We start from the raw sequence: 17,295 nt of genomic DNA on the forward strand, positions 1-17,295 counted from the left end.
CTACAGGGACCAAAAGCCAACAGCCTGGCTGTTTCCTGAGCTGAGGGAGAATTGTGTTGTTGTTCAAATAAATCTCCAGATTGACACCCAAAAAAGGATTTATATGAAAATTACGAGATGTTGAGCCGAATCATTTTCACGGTAAAGGCTGTTTTTCTTTTTTTTTAATCTTCTTTTTTTCTCGTTGGTTCTTTTTACATTTATTCAAGTTTTGACTAAATGTTTTAACATAGAGGGGGGAATCGAGACGAGGGTCGTGGTGTATGTATGTGTGTGTGTGTGTGTGTGTGTGTGTGTGTGTGTGTGTGTGTGTGTGTGTGTGTGTGTGTGTGTGTCTGTCTGTGCGTGCGTGTGCGATTCACACCAAACTACTGGACCGATCTTTATGAAATTTTACATGAGAGTTTCTGGGAATGATATCTCCGGATGTTTTTTTCTTTTTTTTCGATAAATACCTTTGATGACGTCATATCCGGCTTTTTGTAAAAGTTGAGGCGGCACTGTCACACCTTCATTTTTCGACGTCGGTATTGCATTTCAGCTTGGTGGCTTAAAAATTAATTTATGACTTTGGTCATTACAAATCTGAAAATTGTAAAAAACAAAACATTATTTTATAAAACCATCCAAATTTACGTTCATCTTATTCTTCATCATTTTCTGATTCCAAAAACATATAAATATGTTATATTTGGATTAAAAACAAGCTCTGAAAATTAAAAATATAAAAATCATGATCAAAATTAAATTTTCGAAATCAATTTAAAAACACTTTCATCTTATTCCTTGTCGGTTCCTGATTCCAAAAACATATAGATATGATATGTTTGGATTAAAAACACGCTCAGAAAGTTAAAACGAAGAGAGGTACAGAAAAGCGTGCTATCTTTCTCAGCGCAACTAGGCTTGCTACCCCGCTCTTCATGTCAATTTCACTGCCTTTGCCACGAGCGGTGGACTTCCGATGCTACGAGTATACGGTCTTGCTGAAAAATTGCATTGCGTTTAGTTTCATTCTGTGAGTTCGACAGCTTGACTAAATGTTGTATTTTCGCCTTACGCGACTTTTTTTTTTCTTTTTTCTGGTCATATTCAACAAACACCAGAAGGAAAAAGTGACGCGAACCGATACAGTGACACACTTCGATAAGAATCAGCAAATTAAACGTATCCAAACTAGTAACTTGAAACTGACACCTGCTGCACGTAAGCCAGTTAGTAATTAAAACATCTTCGCCCTATGACGTCACCCGTTGCATTCTCGGTACAGGGGTGTTACTGTTCCTTTTAATGACCGGAGATGTTTTCTCTCCCCTACTTTGTGCGTCTGGTTATCACAATGAGTGTAATGTTTACATCAGATCCGTGGATTTATCTTTGTGAGAAGGTTATATGTATATACTTGCACTGACAGCGTGTAGGGTTGTGGGGTTTTGGGGGAGGGGGAGGGGGGGGGGGGGGGTATCATTCTTGGCTTTGTTTTCAGAAGCATTTTCGAATATTTCTATTTTAGCACTATTCAGTCTCCCCACCCTCTCCCTTCTGATAGATACATTTTGTCAACTTTTGACTCAAATAATGTATTCCGGTATACGGGGAATAAAGACGACGTTGATGGTGTTTGTATGCACATGTGTGTGTGTCTGTGTGTGTGTATGTGTGCGTGCATGTGTGTGTGTGTGTGTGTGGTGGGTGTGCGTGTGGGTGTCTGTCTGTCTGTCTGTCTGTCTGTCTGTCCGTATATCTCCCTCCTGACCCTCTCAGTGCCTCCGTATAATAATTCATTATGTCCTGCTTATAAATGTTTCACTGTTATCACATGATAATGTGCTTTTCTCTCGTCTCCCTCTCTCTCTCTCTCTCTCTCTCTCTCTCTCTCTCTCTCTCTCTCTCTCTCTCTCTCTCTCTCTCTCTCTCTCTCTCTCTCTCACCCTTCCTCTTTCTCTCTCTTTCTCTCTCTTTCTCTCTCTCGCCGTCTCTACAGATTTTTTTGCAGATGATTCGACGCTTCACACAAGCTTCAAGAAATTGAAGTTTCCTTACAGTCTAGTCTGAATGAAGTCAACAATTGGTGTAACCAGAATTTTATGATAGTGCACCCAGGGAAGACAAAAAGCATGATTATTACAACAAGACAAAAACACCAGTCACGACCTCTTAAGTTAAATCTTTCTCTGGAATCACAACCTGTTCAGCAGGTAACGGAACATCGTGTTTTGGGTGTGATAGTCGATCAAGAATTAAAATGTACATTATATTTGTCAAAAAGTATCCAAGAATTTGTTTCTGCTATCAAAGTTAAAGCAATATGTCGATATCGCAACACTAAAACTATTTTATCATGCCCACATCTTATCCCATATTAATTACGCATCAACTCTTTGGGATGGCGTCTCTGATATTCACATGAAAAAATTAAACTTTCTACATCGTCGGGCAGCTAAAATCATGTTAAATGGTCCACAATTATCAGCTGATTTGAAGTTAAAGAATCTAAACTACCTGCCGCTAGTTAAACAGTTACAGTTTAATAAGACTGTAATGATGTACAAAGTATATCATGGCGAAGTGCCCAACTATATTCAGGACCTATTTCACAGAGTCACCGAAAGGTACGGGTCTATCAATGTTCTACCACCAATACCCAGGATTGATCTGTTCAAAACTAATCAAGCCTTCTCTGGCTCTATGGTGTGGAACTCCATTCCGTCTGTAATAAGATCATTAACCTCACTAAAGAGTTTTAAACAAGCTCTGCATAATCATTATATGTCTACCTAGATGGCTACTAGTCTTAACATGTGCAAGTAGCTGTCAACAATTGGCAAAGCTTTATGAATTACAAAAATATGTTCTTTATTACATGTATTATGTGGAATTTATGTTGCGATTTTCCATCATCATCATCAACATCATCATCATTATCATCATCAATCATCATCATCATCATCATCATCATCATCATCATCATCTTCATCATCTTCATCATTTACACCATATATAATCATTGTAAGCATTAGTGTAAACGTTGGTATTGTGTGAATTTTACCGTCGATCACTTTACATGTGCAACCTCAATTAACATGTTGCATGTTTCGCTTTTGATTTGTATGTTGCTTACTTTGTCATTTTGTTGTTTGTGTTTATTTGCTTGTTTGCTTACTTGTCGATTGTTTGCTGGGTCGTTCGTTTAATTTGTTTATTTGTCATGTTGCTTTACTTGTTTATCATTTATTAGACATTTGTATTAGAAGTAAGGACCGGTTGTAAGAAAAGGCGTCGCCTTAAAGGTCCTTGTCTACATTTTTATACCGAAATCGCCATTTGACCATTAAAATGCAGAGTCTATTATCTACAAATATCAACAATACACCCCCTTTCGATCAGGAAAGACGAAGCCAGTGTAGCCGTTTGAAAATTCATTGTAGTATTCCAGCGTAGTACTCATAGTAGGATATCCTTATTTGGAAAATGCCAAGCGCAAAACTCCTCTCAAATCCCGTGTATTTCGTGCGTTTAAAAAAAAGCGTGGACAGCGCTCCAGTGTCAAACTGTTGCTGCACTTGTTTGGGCGTGGCTATAAGCATAGTGACATGAATTTGATTGGTCAGTATTTTTAGGCAAAGCACGTGTTCTCAGCAAACAGAAAACAAAATATAGGAAGCGTGAGTCACGCTACCCAAAAACAAAATCTTTTTTTACATATATTTTTGTTTCTATAACTTTTTTTCCCATGGTTCATTCATCATCTGACATAACTTTTTAGCGAAATCTAACCATAAGATTATTGAAAAAAAGCAAAAATGTAGACGACCACCTTTAAACCTCTATCCTTGAAAAATAAAGTTCCATCATCATCATCATCTCTCTCTCTCTCTCTCTCTCTCTCTCTCTCTCTCTCTCTCTCTCTCTCTCTCTCTCTCTATCTCTTTCTCTCTCTCTCTATCTCTCTCTCTCTCTATCTCTCTCTTTCTCTCTCTCTCTCTCTCTCCCTCCCTCCCCCTCTCTCTCACTCTGCATTTCTGTGTACGAATGTAACCTTTGCAGCATATTGCGTGACGTTACTGCTCAACTCGTGACTGAGACGTCAAATGTCATTACTAATTACACGCTAGGATACACGGCCAAGCCACGGTTTCAAATTGCTAAAGAAGCCAGCCTTTGAGTGAGAAGACATACATGTTTGGCTAAGACCATAAACTCTGAGGTCTGACGTCAGCCGGATATGTTACACACTCCCATTACCAAAACGACAACCATGACGCCATTCCCACTAGAACGTCACGAACAAATTGCCTGATACGTCAAGGCATTAATAATTATGCGAGGCACCGTTAAGAAGGGCACATTTTGTCAGTATTGCGTAACGTCTAATGTCTCACCTTGTCTTAAAAAAGTGTCCTTCCGGGTACAAGTCAGGTGAAACTGTACATCAACGGTTTTTTTACCTGAAAGCCGTGCGACAGCGAAATAGATGTGTGCTATATGCTTCACTGTTGTTTTAATCCCTGCCATTAAATAAAGACACAGCCCTCCTTGTGCAACCAGTTCAGCTCACTTTCTCACATCTGTTTAGGCCATAAGTGTCAGGGGCGGATCAGTTCATTTTATGGGGGGGTTTCCAAAAGTATATTGTGAAGATATGGGTGTGAAGGCGCGAAGCGCCGAGCCGACGGCGCAAAGCGCCTAGCTTGCTAGGGGGGTCCGGGGGCATGCCCCCCCCCCCCCCCCCCCCGGAAAATGTTGAAAGAAAGGATGCAAAATGGTGCAATCTGGTGCATTCTGAGGATGATCATTACCAGTTTCAGGCAGCAGATTTTATCAGTGATTAATACCCCCAAAATTGAAACTCAACCCAAAAAAACACACAAAAATATTTATATTTTTTGGCTGGGGGGGGGGGGGGGTCCGGAAACCCCAGAACCCCCCCCCCCCCCCCCTCGTCCGCCCCTGAGTGTCAATGTGCGAAATTAATCCATACAAATATTCACAACGATGACTGACGCACACTAAAAATAAAAATCCAAACACGAAACAGACTACCAACGTTCCCAAGTTCAGAATAAAACAAGTCGTAAGGCGAAAATACAACATTTAGTCAAGCTCAGTCGAACTCACAGAATGAAACTGAACGCACTGCATTTCCGCAAGACCGTACACTCGTAGCATCGTCTGTCCACCACTCGTCACAAAGGCAGTGAAATTGACAAACCAGAAAAGCGTGTGTATGTGTGTGAGTTCCTGTGTGTGTTTGCGTGTGTGTGCATGCGTGTGTGTGCGTATGTGTGTGTGTGGGTGGGTGTGTACGTGCGTACGTGTGTGTGCGTGCGTGTGTGTGTGTATGGGTGTATGTGTGTGTGTGTGTCTGTGTGTCTGTGTGTCATTTTTGCTATGGTAATAACCAAGGACAACACATTCCAACACCATCATGTAAATGACACCTCCATCCCAGCAGACGAACTTTGCACATACTTTGTTCATAATTGCTTGCGCCTAAATTAATGACCTACGATTTAGATATCACTGGAGCTAAACAAATAAAGAGCACGATGAAAAATGCGACCCCATGCATCAGGCAAGTAGCATCAATGGGTTCTGGGTCATCGTCCTGTTCGAAATTATAATAAGCAACGTCCGGTTTGGTATTCGTTTCACGGTGGGGGCCTAGTAAAATCTGTGCATAGCGGAAGTGTCGGTAGGTATCCGCAAGATTCCGTGGGTCCTTTGAAAAAATGTTGTTCCGGTTGGTTGCCTGAGAATTCATTCGGTAAGCTAGAAAATTGATGCATCACCGGAAGGCTTCAATTGCAGCTTGAAGGGGGATAAACATTTTCTTTTGAGAAAAATTACCGAAAATGTCAAATACATTTAACCAACAGCCAGTAATGTGAATAATGAATTGGCAGATTACCTAAATAATGACAAGTTATGATAAATAAAGAACGATAACGACACCTTCGTGCTTATTGAACCTTTATTCGCGGATCCGTTTTTTCCTGAATTTTGGTACAGATGTGTTATTTACAGGACATAATATTATATACGTTTCTTTCGATATCATACGAGATGTGATCATTGTATACATGTGGTAAAGTGAAATGCCTGATACTTTGCTTGCATTTACTTGTTGTGCATTTCTTTTATTCTTTGTTTGGTATGCTTGCTTGCTTGCTTGCTTGCTTGCTTGCTTGCTTGCTTGACAGATCAAGAAAATGTGTACCAGGTGAAATACCCATGAGAGCGCCCAAGAGCTGTCAAGATATGACATGTGCCAATAATGTTATAAAACTGTACCTAAGGGGATATAATAACGATTGGCTGTAGCTTTCGAACACAGAAAAAATTATTTCAGTATTGGAAAGTGGTGTTGATAGTTTCGAATGTAAACAGAACAGTCTCAAAGTGAAAGTGGATGTTTTCCGGAAATTGCGAAGTTAACAAGAATACAGAAAAGCGCGCTTTCCTGCTTAGCACAATACGCTACCGCGCTAATCTGGCGTGTCAAAATCACTACAAATTGCACGTGGAAGGTGAGCGATTTCCTTCACGCGGGGATTGACGAAGCTGTACTGTCTGTGTTGACGGTCTAAAAATAGCCCAAGTCCTGGAGAACTGTTGCTAAACATAGCAATAAAGAATTAATTATTTCTCGTAATTGGTAAGGACTTCAAACCTAAAACTTTGCAGGAAGCTTAATTTATACATCCCCGCAACGATGGGAAAAGCCCTGGAAGTAATTAAACTAATTAAATAGGACTATATCCTTTAATACTTGTTAACCCCAGTCTGCCTTAAAGGCACAGTAAGCCTCCCGTAAACCATCACAGAGCTCCCCGAGCGTCTAAAAACAGTACAAGCATACTTCCATTTGAACGCTCACCGAACGGGAACATCCTGGCTGCTTTCTGTCGAGCGTGAGACATTTTCCAAGAATTTATGTTCGTAGACTTGTTCCGTTAACAACAACGGTGCCTCGTTTTTGCGCTAGACCTAACTTTTAAAATCTAAATAATAAATTGACAGCTTGTTACACAAACATTCTTTAATCATAAAAGAATTCGTTTTTCATCAAGACAAGATCAGAACAATTCGAAGTTGTGAAAGTTTAAAAAAAGAAAAGCCCGGAAGCAGGGTCACGCAAGGGTCGTAGCAGACGACGGCCGGTTTATCAGTGCAAATCGCCGTTCCTCTCAACAGTCAAAAGCCATCGCTAGAGTTCTTGTGAACCACAGCCGTTGTTTCGTGCATAAAAAAACGTGCTATTGTAGATAAGCTCACGTCGAGTCGCATTCAAATGACTAACTATGACGACTGCATTGTGAAAAGGGAAAACTGGATCACACGGGTTCACGATGGCTCAGGGGTAAGATAAACCACGCAAAAATAAATTCTTTGAAAATTGTTCGCTCTTTACGGAGGGCACCTAGGATGTTCTCAATTGGTGAGTGTTTAAATGAAAGGGTGTTTGTACTGTGCGTAAAAGCCTGACCGTATCTGTGATGGTTTACGGGAGAGAGAAAGGGGGAATGTACGTTCTGGCTCACCGATTCCGACAGACCCTAAATATTAACGCAAAATAGGCTTCTGGACTAAACTTTTACTAAAATGAAACATGCGACAAAATCAGAAAAATACTGCATAAATCCATACAAAAAAAATACAGTAAAGTAAGGTTGTTTTGAACCAATGCCGGGTCTGTCGGAATCAGTAACCCAGAACGTACATTCTCCCTTTCTCTTATACAACATTCTTAAGCTCAATACGCTCTCTCATTTACAAACTTTACTTCATATGTTCTTTCACTGTTAGAATTATATCTGATACATGCAATGTGACTGTCTAAACGAATAGTTAACTCTTTACAAGTGATTCTATTTTTACTTTTTCTTCCCGTCCTATTTGAATCCCCTTTTTTAAAAACTGCTTTTTCAGATCTTCTATATCGAGTGGCTTGTTATATTCAGCTCGTGTTTTTGTTTGAATACTTGCTTTCTTACTTTTGTAGTCATCAAAGTCTGTTTGTATCTGTTTGAATTCTTCGTCAGAAACTTTTGAATCTTCAAGTGCTTTACTGATAGACAGTTTTAGGCTAGACAATTTTGATGATGCAAGAGTGGAAATGGATTCGTGTTTTTCAAGCTTTTTCACAATTTTTTTCATTATAGCTGATGCTATAAATGATAAACCACCAACTGCTGCTGCCACACCACCTAGGATTAGAGAAACTGGAGTCCCTACTCCGGTAGCTAACAGAATTGTTCCCGTTACACCTGCAGCTGATGCAAGGATAGTAGAACCAGTGCTGGCATTAGAAAGGCTGTTGTAAGTTGTTGAGTACTTACGTCTAGCGCGAGAATATTTTTCTAATTCATCTTCTAGTTGTTTTTGTATATTACTAATGTGTGCCAGTCTGAATTGTTGACTTTCTGCTGCACTTTCATCAATATTAGGATAAAGCTTCACACTGCTAGTCATCTTTTTAATGCAAAATATAAAATATTTATCTTAATTCTCACTGGCCAGTGTTTCTGCTAAACTTTGAAGCTGTTCATTGCTTAACACCTTATCTGTATAGTAGAAAGCAATCAAATCAAGATAAGTAAGATTAATACTTCTTATTTCTGTTAAATTATTTATATCTGCGTTAACAACAACATTTTGGTTTGACGTCTGTTTTTTTATTGTGTTAGAATCCTTTTGAACAGCAATAAATACTCTGACTTCTTCAACATTTAATGGTCTCCAGTTGAGATTTATTCCTCTCATTAGAACAGTGTTTGTGGTTTCTTCCCTTTTCCTGACAACTATATCAAATATCATAGTTGCATTCTGCCCTATTGGAAGCTTGGGTATAAAATCGACAATGGTGTCAGCGTCCTTTTCAACACTTTGTTTTCTGTGAATGAGATAGTTGTTCTTATGGAAAGGTTTAACTGCAACTTCTCCCCTGCTGTTAATCGCAGGAACAAGGCTAACAATTAGTGGTTTAGCATTGATTGACTTACGGAATGTGTCGTCTTTTCCAACAAGAGTGTATGGACTCACAAATTCAAACTTCATTTCCCAGTCAATCTTTTTCATAACAGGACTAAGTACCCATTTTTTATTCTGATGTTTCCACATGTAGAATGTGTCATCGACAATTGGATCAGGTACATTAACATCACGGATTTGGCCTAGTTTGAGAAATCTTGGTTTCTTTTCATCGTCGATTTCCTTTCTCTTGTAATGACCAGTGTCTGTAAACTCGAATGCATACACTGCACCAACTTCAGCATTGCTCTCAAAGTCGATAGCGTCTGCTAAATCTTTCAACTCTATAGTTGAACATGCAACAGGATAAGCTATTGTAGGTCCACTCGACATTTTAATACTCAATATTTTATGGAACTATTTCCAATGTAATGTTAAACAAACAATCAACTGGTTGTCCACTTTGATTTTTCAGATCAATGTGTAGGAATTCATGACACCCTTCCTCCAAGTCCTTGAACTGAAGTGTCTTAAATGTTGGCACGTGCATTTTACAAAAAGAGGCATCACTCGGTGGAAGAATCCTAAGCAGATCAGAACGCTGATCATTAAACAGATTATAGGATGTGTTAAGCTCTCTCATGTGAACAAACAGTACACTGTTAACATCCATGTCAATGGGACGTGTTCCCTTGTATATTTTTGTAATTCCAAGCATATCAAGGAGTTTGGTTGGAAACTCAACGTTTACTTCTCTAGTTTTGGGCATAGTAAGAGTAGCAATGAGACTTGCATGATTTAAACTCGCTGTAATACCTACTGGAGCAAACAATTCTTTCTCTAAAGTGCAGAAGTCATAGTAACCATCTTCTACAGAATGCGTTTTACCATTAATTCTAACCCAGTTGTTAGCCTTTTTTTTACTGATATTATACCAAGTAACCTTGTACATAATTTCATGCAGTGCAACTTTCATTCTTCCATTTTGATTGTTGATAGGGTTTGCAAGTTTAACTGGCACACCAGTCTTCACATTTGTTAGTGTGATAAACATTTTTTATTCAACAACAAAAATGATTCAGTATAAATTCAACAAAGACGTTAAATACAAAACTGGACCATATTACAATCCAAAGACTATTTCTTTCCATGAGTTGGACTTTGCTGTAACAGAAACAGAATCCATTCGCGTTAAAGTGCCTGACCCATTCCATTCTTACCTAAATCCCCCAATCAAAAATGATAGTGTTCCAAAGATGTGGAACTCTCACCCAGTTCAGTTCTATCAGAATCAGTTAAACTTTGCAATATTCTGTGCAACCACAGGATGTGGAGTGTCCTATGCAGACCACATGAATAATTCAAACTTACTGACAAAGTGTGTGTACACATTTCACGTTTACTATCAGTGCAGGAGAATCTTGTCTGAACTTCAGGCACCAATGCCGCATGAAAAGAGCTGGAACCCATTCAACAATAGGATAAACATGAAAGTGTATGAGCGTCTCTGCAATGAATTCAATATAGATTTTAAGACCGACTTTAGGCAAAAGCAAGACAAAAACCATGGCATGGGAACACTATATTTATGGGGTGTCCACAGGAGGTATAATTTTGATTACTGGCCAGGTCATACATCTTTTTCTTCAAATGTGCAGGTACAGTTAGGATCAATAGAACAACAGCACCACAATGCATGGACTACTTTTATATTAGACACCGGCAAAGGTTTCACTGGATCAGGTGTTGAAAGGATCAATGAATCTATCCGAACATATGCGTGGTGCTTGCTAGGCTCGCAGGCACAGACACGATCAAACATAATGAGAACAAGCACAGGGTTTGGTGCACAGAAACAGTTGTTATCAAATTTAGAAGATGTCATAAACTCTGCAGTTGATCTGCCTTCCAGCATCAAAAGGTATCAAGACTCTCTCCGTTATGCAAGATCAAAAGTTGACTTTGCTGTTGGTAACGGCCTTTACATGTTACCTTCTGATCTCCAGCTGCAGATTGGAACAATAACAAATTATAACAATGAAATCATTATTGCTAGTGACACCCAGCCGCTTGGAAAGGGTGAAGAACTGAATTCAGAAATCAGAACGATGTTACAGCCATATCACAATGAACAGAAACAAAGCGTGACAAGTGAAGATCACGCTGCAGGTGAAGATCATTCTGTCACTAGTGATGATCAAGCTGTTAGTATTAGTGATGATCATGAATCGCAGAAGACTGCTCTAGTAATTGGTGGAGTGGGTGTAGGCTTACTTTTGCTTTATTCTCGTTAGCAGAACACCTGCAATTAAAACTATTAGAGTCCAGAGATGTTCAGCCATGAAACCAACAACTTTACCTGCAAAAGATAACAGCCAGCTAACAATTGAACCAATGATTCCTGGAAGTGCATCCAAAGCTTTTGCTGCTAGTTTCTTTAATAGTTCTGCAATGTGTTTGAGTTGTTTCTTTACCCATCCCGGATCAGATGGAGATGAAGGTGAAGGTGGAGGTGGAGGTGTGACAGTGCCACCTGTGAGTGTTAACACTAATGTGCTTATTGCAAATCCTAACGCAGTTAGTATACTAGCTATTGTGATTCCCTGCTCTCTGAAAAGCGTTCTAATTCTTTCAGCAAGAGTTGTGTCTTCGTAAAGGATTCTTTGAATTGTATTTTTTATTCTGCTGACCTGTGTTCTCAGTTGTTCTCTATTGTTACTTAGAACTTCTAACCTTATGGCTTTCTCCTCCTGCAAATCTTTTAAACGCTTAGAAATTCTGTTTTTTACTTCTTGTTCTAGGTTCAAATCATCAGCATCAGCAAGTTTTTGTTTCTCTTTGTTTATATCTTCATCCAGCTGACCTAGTTTTGACAGATTATTTGCTATTTCACCTCTGATGGTTTGTAGTGATTGATTAAGGGCTTCTATTTCTCTCATAGGTAATAGTTCATGTGGAGTCTTCAGTGAAGTTTCCTCAGAAAAAGAAGTCTCTATCTCTTGTATAAGTTGATCAGCCTCATCTGCAAGTTTATTAAGATCTTGCAATGGAACAGATTCTATTTGAGTAGCAGTTGGTAGTCCTAGTTCTGCTTGTTGAAGTAAGGAAACAACATGGGAAGATGATGACCGTGTGCTAGGCACAATATCTAATTGCCTAAGTCGATTAGCAGTAAGTTTTTGTTTTAGTGAAACTTTTGATAGAAACTTAGCAGGATTAGATTTATATGTAAGTTGGACTTTTTCTCCTTTATCGCTAGTTGTATATAAATGATTTGCTTCCATTTTGAACTGGTTTGGATCTAAAACATCAGGTTCTTCTCCTAAACTTTTGTAGAAATCTCTAACTTTACCTTCCAGAAGTTCATGTCGTGCCACCTCATAATGCAGTGAATGATGGTAGGGAACCAAAGGGATTGCTTCGCTCATGTCGTCCGCTGGCTCAAATAAATCTTCAAATCCACCTTCTGCCATTTGTAACTTATTTTTTATTTTGAAAATAAAAAAAGATGGCACAATCGTTCGGTTCTGTTCTTGATCCTTACAGAAGGCTGAAAGAACCTCTCGGGGTAAAAGGAATAAGGCAAACAGTTATAGTTACAAATAATCCTTCTACTATTGATCAGAATGAAATACTTACTGTTAGGTTTCCTAATCTAGGTAAGAACGATGTTATTGTACCAGGCACTGTAAGACTATCATTCAAATTAGAATTAGAATCTGGCTCAGATGCAAATAGGACTTTGGCTTATAATGTAGGAAGAGCAATTGTGAGGAAGATTACTGTCAAACTGGAAGGGCGGGAAGTGATGTCATTGAATAATGCAGATGTATTTTTAGTTTATGCAGATAATTGGTTAACTGACAATGAAAAGAAAAACAGAGTGTTTCAAGGGATTCAGTCAGACAATGGGATAAAAGTTAGAATAGGAGCAGGAGATAAAGCTGACAACAAAAAAGATAACGCTGTCAATGTTGCTTTTGGAAACAAATTTTGTATTCCACTTGACTTTGAACTCATAAATTCACATCCTCCCTTCTATCAAGGAGCATTGCGTGACAGGCTGTCATACGACCTGACTTTCAATAGTTATGATCGTGTTATGCTTTCACAAGACCCGGAAGCAAAGTATAAGGTGTCTGGAATTTCTTTAGAGTTTGATGTTGTAAACCATCCTGAACTGGCTAGACTTATAGAAAATCAGTACAGTTCTAAGCTGCCTATCTATTATGAAAGAGTGTTGAATCACAGTACACTTTCAAAAAGCCAGGCTGATCCAATCTGGAACATTAACTTGAATACACCAGCTAGGTCAATGAAGGGAATACTTATGTTGTTTGAGGAACCAAAAGATTCATATGAAAGGCAAATAGAAAAGTTTTACAATCCACTAATCAATAGAGTATATTGCACAATTGAAGGGCAGCCAAACCAAATATTTGCATCTGGCATGCTGCCATACCAACACTATGATGAAGCAAGAAAGTACTTTACTGGAGGAAGATTGAAAGACCCAACATCTGATCTTGTGGCTAAAGATCTACATTTACACGGTGTTGGCGTAGAAGATTTCTTGACAAATAAATATGCGTTATGGCTGGATCTCAGAACAACTGACGACAACAAACTGCATGGAAGTGGAAGGCGAATTGAAAACGGATCAGAAGGAATCACAATACAAATTGAAAAGGAAGTAGGGAGTAGTAGTAAATCAGTTAAGATCTACGTGTTTGTTGTGTCAGATGCGCAGTTAAACATCTCTGAAAGCAGATTACAGGATATTGTTTATTGAACGTGTTAAAATGAAGTATCTAGATTTTCTTCCAAAAGATCCACACTGTTCTTTGATTTGTGGGGCAACAGGTTGCGGCAAAACAAGATATGTTTTGGATTTATTACAGACTGTTTACATAAATCACTTTGAACACATAGTCATATTCTGTCCAACCATAAAGCATAACAGAACATACAAGGAGAGAAAATTCATATGGTCTGATCAAAATATATTTATTGTAAATCCTTCTGATCGTCTAAATGTTTGCTTGGAGCATTATTTCGATCTTTTTCAGAACACGCCAACACTGTTTATTATTGATGACTGTGCAGCAGAACGTGACATTGTTAGAAAGAAAAGTGCACTAGCAAAGCTTGCATTCAGTGGACGACATGCATTAATATCAGTTTGGATATTAACACAAAAATACAATGCAGTTCTGAAAGACTTTAGAGAGCAACTCAAAACAATAACATTGTTCTATTCAAAGGACCGTGACAGTTTTGAAGAGTGTCTTCGAGAAAATGATGTCATTGAAAACAAACAGGAGAGAGAAAGAATAAAGAATAATCTGAAATCTTCTAAGCACTCGAAACTGGTTTTAAAAACTGATCAACCAGTTCAGTATGTATGTTTGTAGAAATCCTTGCTAAGTTCTTGTCAAGTTCTTACTCAAGTTCTTACCAAGTTCTTGTCAATTTCTTACTCAAGTTCTTGTCAAGTTCTTACTCAAGTTCTTACTAAGTTCTTACTCAAGTTCTTGTTAAGTTCTTGTTAAGTTCCTACCTAAGTTCTTACTCAAGTTCCTACCTAAGTTCTTGTCAAGTTCTTACTAAGTTCTTGTTAAGTTTTTACTCAAGTTCTTGTTAAGTTCCTACCTAAGTTCTTACTCAAGTTCCTACCTAAGTTCTTGTTAAGTTCCTACCTAAGTTCTTACTCAAGTTTAATTACTAGATTTTAATTTTATTCTGCATCAAAATAAAATGAACTGTGATGAATTGCTGATGCAGACTGCTACAGATATTGAAATCTGTGACAGTAGGACTATACCTGATAAAAAAGAAAGATTGTATTCACTTGCTGTTTGTGGAAAAACAAAACACTACCTTGGGCAGCAGTTAACTGTGGAAGAAGTACAACATCTTTCCTCAGAAGATATAGAAAAGTATCATGGACGGTATGAATCAGTGCTTGGTTCTAAGATGGTTAGAAGTATTGGACAGACTGTTATAGGTTTGTACACAAAGATTTTTGGACATTTTACACCTCTCGACTCGGAGGAAGACTTAACACATGATCTAACTCATGACCCTGTTGTTTCCAAGTCCCTCGAATCTCTTGCCTGTGGCCTGTATTATCGATTTGGTGCTTTATTAGTACCATTTGTTGCTGGATTAATTACTTTCAAACACATTAATTTTCAGAATAAAAAAGATGACGGATCAGTTGAAGCAGACAGTGGAGCAGACGAAAATACCAGAAGTGAACACAGTGACAAAGAAACCTGGTAGAGTAGAAGCAGGAAAAAAACTAGCCGAATGGAACAGACAAAAAAAGTTAAATCAAAAGGCAAAGCAGAACATTATGTCTGAAGTTGAGCAGACACCAAACATTCCTGAAGTGACTAAGGTCACACAAACTGATCAAGAATTAAAATCTTCATTTCTATCATACAGAAAAGTAGCTGTAGCAGCTGTTGTTGGAGGAGGTGGATACTTGCTTTACAAACTTTGGCAAGGCAAATATAAAGTGTCAGAAAAACCAAAATCAGAAACACCAAAATCAGAAACACCAAAACCAACAAACAAAGCAGTACAAACAATAAAAAAGCCCACAGTAGTACCTGCAGTGGATTCATTTCATATGGAATAATTTTAATATTTTAATTTTGATAACATAAAAATGAGTTCTGAAAAGACAATAGTTAATCTAGTTTATCACGCTGCAGTGATTGGAGGCTTGAGTGTAGGTTACACAATGCTGGGTAAAAGTCTCATCAGAATGAAACCAGCCGACTTGGGAAAGTTAGACTTCGAAGACGGTGCTAAACTAATTGGTGTTGTGACAGCTTCCTTTGCAACAAAAGACTTTTTGGTGAAGCAAGGAATTATTCCAGAAAATATAAACATGTAAGACAATAAAATGGCTAGCTTGGTTATGATGGTGGGAGGTGCGATTGTAAATGCGCTTGCATTTTCTGGCAGCAACTATTTGTTTTCTAAACTGCAAAATGGTGAAGAGAGGGAAAGGCACAACAAAGCCATGGAACAACTGGCGAAAGCACAGGATGAATACGAGAAGAAACGAATTGCGCAGTTAGACTTTATGAATGATAAACTCAGGCAGCAAGGACATGCAAACAAAACCTTTGCCAATGTTGATGCAGCCATTCAAGAATACTATCTTGTAACTGGAAAGAAAATGAAGACAAGTGCTCCTCCAAAACTGGGTGACTTTTATCAGCCTTCAGAAGAGCAGAAGGTGGGCGAGATTGTTTTCATTGTTATTGGTATGGCTGTTGTTTACTTTATTGCGCGTGCTGTCAAATCTTAATATTCTGTCATTTAAAAAACCATGAGTGATGCTTTGTTATCTAAAATATATTATTCCCCAAAAGGATACTGGAAAGGAAGAACTGCTATTGACAAGCTCAGTGACGCAGCAGGTGTTTCTCAAGATACAGCAAAGAAATGGTTGTCAAAGCAGGCAGTTTGGCAGATCTATTTACCTGCACCAAGAAAAATTACACGACCACACTTTGTTAACATTAAACCGAATGACACTCATCAAATAGACCTGCTGTATTTACCGCATGACACAGTCAGAAGGAAGAAATATAAGTATGCACTGACTGTAGTTGATGTTGCAACAAGATACAAAGATGCTGAACCGTTGACAGAGAAAAGTGCTATAGCTACAGCTGTTGCCCTGCAAGAAATTTACAGACGTGGACCACTAAAGTATCCCAGAATGATTCAGTGCGATGATGGTAAGGAGTTTAAAGGAGCTGTCAACCAGCTTCTGTTAAAACATCATGTTACAGTGAAGAGAGGTATTCCAGGAAACCACAGGTCACAGGCTATTGTTGAGAGCTTTAACAAACAGTTGGCAGAAAAACTGTTTTCATATCAGTACCATCAGGAATTTTTGGACACAGAAAGTAAATTGCGTAACACTGAATGGGTCAAAAGATTACCATCAGTACTTAGAGCAATGAATCTGGAGGTATTTAAAGCTACAGGGTTAAGACCAGTTGATGCAATCAAACAGAAAACAATACCTGTTGCTCCAAAGTCAACAACACCAGTGGCATTACTACCTTTCAATCAGAAAGTCAGATATTTATATGCACCCGGTGAAGCTGAGGGTGACAGCAGGAAGCGTGCAACGGATCCAATCTGGAGTATTGACATTCATGAAATCAAGAGAGTAGTAGAGACAAATCCACCTATATATTACTTGAGAGAACCAGCACCGCAAAGAGCCTTTGTAAAAGAGGAATTACAATTAGTTCCACGTGGTACAAATGTTAAATGATTTTTTATTTC

At 38.5% G+C, this 17,295-nt stretch overlaps 1 long non-coding RNA gene across 1 annotated transcript in view; it reads right to left on the reverse strand.

The window, feature by feature from the left end:
- The window catches only part of LOC138960115 (uncharacterized), a 142,650-nt gene that overhangs the window by 26,140 nt on the left and 99,215 nt on the right, over positions 1-17,295 (reverse strand). The gene's annotated exons all lie outside the window — the stretch shown is intronic.

The sequence above is a fragment of the Littorina saxatilis genome, linkage group LG2 (genome assembly GCF_037325665.1).
Source record: "Littorina saxatilis isolate snail1 linkage group LG2, US_GU_Lsax_2.0, whole genome shotgun sequence".
Taxonomy (NCBI): Eukaryota; Metazoa; Mollusca; class Gastropoda; order Littorinimorpha; family Littorinidae; genus Littorina; species Littorina saxatilis.